The sequence below is a fragment of the Alexandromys fortis genome, unplaced genomic scaffold (assembly GCF_014885135.2).
Source record: "Alexandromys fortis isolate MF-2015 unplaced genomic scaffold, M_Fortis_MF-2015_v1.1 scaffold_112, whole genome shotgun sequence".
Lineage (NCBI taxonomy): Eukaryota > Metazoa > Chordata > Mammalia > Rodentia > Cricetidae > Alexandromys > Alexandromys fortis.
Window position 1 is genome coordinate 4994545 of NW_026068013.1, and position 4148 is coordinate 4998692.

Consider the following 4148-nt stretch of genomic DNA (forward strand, 5'->3'; position numbering starts at 1 on the left):
TTTTTTAAAAAAATTCCTTAGTACCATGAGAATAGCATATAATTCTGACTTTTAGACAGAATTATATGGGCTTTGTTCTACCTTACTTAAATCTTCTAATTTGCAACCTGCCTTTCCTGATTTATTTGCAGCAGTATACAATGTATGTACTCCAGTCATTCGTGTGTCATGTACAATATGGGGAAGGATCCAAGTGGTTCTCTATATAAAGTTAATTCTATCACTTTGGGGATAATTGCTATTAATCTCTCCTTAAAAATTAACAAAACTCTTTACAGAGTTCAATGTCTTCCCATAATTTTTTTTTACTTTCATCAGTAGAAGTAATTCTAGAACAAAATGACAGTGTTGTACATGTTTTTTTTGGTAGCAGCACTCTCTCGGGTCTACTCTGCTTGTTAGAAGCAAGCAAGCGCTCTCATCTAAGAGAGGCTTCCTGACTCAGCTTTAGCTGCAAAACCCTGCAACTCATTAAGAGGTCCTGCCACGAAACATTTGAACGGTGTTGATGAAAAGCTGAATGCATGCTTTTCAGTTTTTAGCCGTAGCAGGAAAAAAGCTGCACCGTTTAAAAATGCCGGCTTTCTGGGGTGTCCCGCCAGGGCAAACTCTGACTCTTTTACGCAGGCGGTTCATGTGGTTTGCAAGCACAGGCTGCTGAAGCTTGCTTGCTGGCAGGGACCTTGAAATGCCATAGAGTTATGGCAGTAAACAAGGCTACAACTGGTACCTCAGCCGTGAGGCTGGAAAGCTAAGGAATGGACTGGATCTAGCTGGCAAAGCCACGGCTTTAATCCTACCCATATTGCTCAGTAATTTAAAGGCTCATGTGTTCAGAAAGAGAGAGAAAGATACAGTAAAAAGAGATTCAAAGACAAAATAAAAACTTTAAATAATTTATAGTGTGTTAAAAATATATGTAAGCTAAAAGTTCTTAAAAGTAAAAAAAAAAGGAAGAAAGAAAGTAGTTGGGTGTGGTATTACACAACTTTAATCCCAACACTTGGGAAGCAGATTGACCTCTGGGACTTCAAGGTTGGTAGCACAGTGCCTAGAAGGCAGAGACAAACAGATCTCTGTGAGTTCAAGGTGTAGTAGCGTACACCTTTAATCCCAATGCCTGGGAGGCAGAGACAGGCGGATCTCTGAGAGTTCAAGGACAGCCTGCTCTACAGAGTTATTCCAGGTCAAAGATACAGAGAACCTGTCTCAAAAAGCAAAAAATAAAAATAAACAAAAGAGGTTAAAATAAAACGCACAAAGATGGAAAATACACAGAGAATTTTGATACTGTATGCTATTATGCTGTTTGAATTGTTTGAATGCTGAGAAAAGAGCAACAGCTGCTAAAAGATATTTGTTTATAAATGCTGTTAAACTAATCCAACATAGATATTGAAGCCAATCATGTTGGATAGCCTTATTGCTAGAAGTCCATGTCTTTCCATCTCCCTAACAAATGGTGAATGCAAGCCACAAGACACTACTGCTTGCTTAATATCTTTTAGATCATTCATAACTATAGGTATCCATCTATTGTTTGCCTTTATATAATTTTCAACTTTATTGATTTCTTTATTAATCAAATAGTTACCTTTTGTTATGAGATTTTTCTGTAAATTGTTGGTGTAATAATCTTCATTGAACAGTAGGTGTCATGGTTGATGGCAGCAGCATGAACAGTCCTCTGCTGCTTTGGTTTCACACATTGGTGCCTGGTTAAATACTGACAAATATGCTTTTCTTGACAAATTAAAAGCAATTAAATCAATTCCTTATATGGGGCAAGGAACCTGGAGCTCACAAGCAGGGAGCACAAACCAGAAGCTGCATAAGTTGCCACATGGCAGGGAAAGTGGCAGTGGGGGTATGTGTGTGCATGAGCCTTGGAAATTTCCAAGTCACTGTGCTTAGCTCTACTGTGGCAAACTTTTGCCAAAAAAAAAAAAACCAAAAAAAAAAAAAAACAAAAACAAACTGCTTAGAAGGTGATATCAAGCCAGCCAGGCAGGGGTAGGAGACCTTCTGGGCAATGGACCTTTTGGGTCCTTTAGACAGATCCACTCCATAGGCATGGAGTTGGTATCCATGAGGGCACCATATGAAGATAGATGCTAAAAAGGAAACCCACACTAGCTCAGAATTGAGTATCATAGGTTATTTATTCAGGGGCAGACTCACAGATCTCAGTCCTCTGCACAAATAAGGAACAGGGACAAAATCCAGCAGCTGGAAAAGAGGATGAACATGCACTTTACATCAGCATTTATAGTATAAGAGGGCATGCCCAAGTATGCTGGTATCTTAAAGGCTACTGGCTGAAGGAATTCCAACAGCAGGTCCCTCCTAAGATAAATCTCCCTAATTCTAGTACATATCACACGTCCCAGAAGCATGCTAATCCCTAAACTTTGCTTCTTGCAGTAGAATTAATGATGCTGCATGATCTTTGTAGGAGTGAAAACTATCTAGCCCTAGAAAAAGCTAAATTCTTTCCATGCGCATCCCTCTGTTGCTGCTGCTTCCTACAATTTGGTCTGAGGATGCCATGAATTGGTATTTACTTGACACCATTATTCTTTAGTGAACAAAGAAAACTTTGTTCCAATTAGTAAGGCACTAATAAAGTCCTGATTCAATATTGTGTCTCCTCTCACCCTGCACTGTCGGATCTCGGAACTGAGCCCTTCGTACTCAGGAGCCATACTGAATGCCATAGGCATCACATACGATAACTTTCTTGTTCCTTCTTGTAAACTCATCTGATGTTATCAGAAATCTTCCAATATTCTCCCTTGAGGACTTACTTTTCTGATCACATCTTTGCTTCTTTAGTGCTTTAAAAGTTTATAGACCAGTCATGGTCACTCTTATCTACAAAAACATCTCCTGCAACCATGTTACAGGAGCATTTGGGATCTGTGTTTTAATCTTTAATCTATATTTGTGGCATGTGGATGCCTTTTACATTTACTTAACACATTACATTACTGAAGGTAATGATTTTATTTATTACAGATAAGTATTCAGTGGCCTGGATTGTTGTGTTCTTAGGAAATTTGCCTGTTTCATGTAATTGCAATATATTTTTGAGGCTCTTCAATTTTTTTTTTTTTTTTTGCAAAAGGAGAATATTAAATCTATGGTCTCTTGGTAGCTCCTTCTCAAAGTTTTACCTTCCTAAACATTTTTATTACCCAAGAGAGCCCTCTTAATTGGTAGGGTTTTGTGTGTCATTATTTGGCATAGTACTTTGCATTATCATAACAGGCTAGCTGGAGACAGATCACTGAAGGACCAGACATGATGCAGAACAGGAAGTTAGAGTTTAATGTCAGGAATGTCTTATAAAATCAGCATTTGCCAATAAGAATGGAAATTTTGGCCTTGATTGACTGAAACCACTGGCCCAGGTGCAGATACACTTCATAGAATCCAACATGTCCTGGAATAAGTCTTAGGTGGAGATGATACATGCAATGTATAAAGTTGTATGTAAATGTAACAGGTATACACATAATAAAGCCAACAGAGTACAAAAACCTGTGCTATATGAAAACTCCGGCTTTTAGTGCATGAGCTCCAGATGAGCTCAGGAAATGGCTCTCTCCCTCCAAACCATGGTCTTCCCACTTGGAAGTGCCCTATCACTCTCATTTTCATTATTTTATATGTTTGCAAAATGTTAAATTAGCATACATGGTATTAGGTTTTATTAAGGCATGCATCTTCAAAGAAAGTTTGTTTTTGTTTATTTCCAACCCCTTATCCTCTCACAATACCTCTGAAATGATTTTATCCCACACCTTCCCCCACCTCCATAGTCTCCGTTCCACTTTTGTGTCACATATGCCCTCTACTGTCCAGTCTGTAGTCTCTTTTTTAATTTCACAGCCTGCATCATACTCCCCTTCTCACTTTTTACATAAGTATAAGTAAGGCCTTCACATAAAAGAGAACATAAAGTATTTGTCTCTTTGAGTGTGGGTCATCTTAGTTAACTTCCCATTCCTGAAAATTTTATGATTTTTATTAATCACTGAATAAAATTTCATTGTATAAATATGGCATAATTTCAAATAAACTGTCTCTGTTTCTGCTGCAGAGAGAGAGAGAGAGAGAGAGAGAGAGAGAGAGAGAGAGAGAGA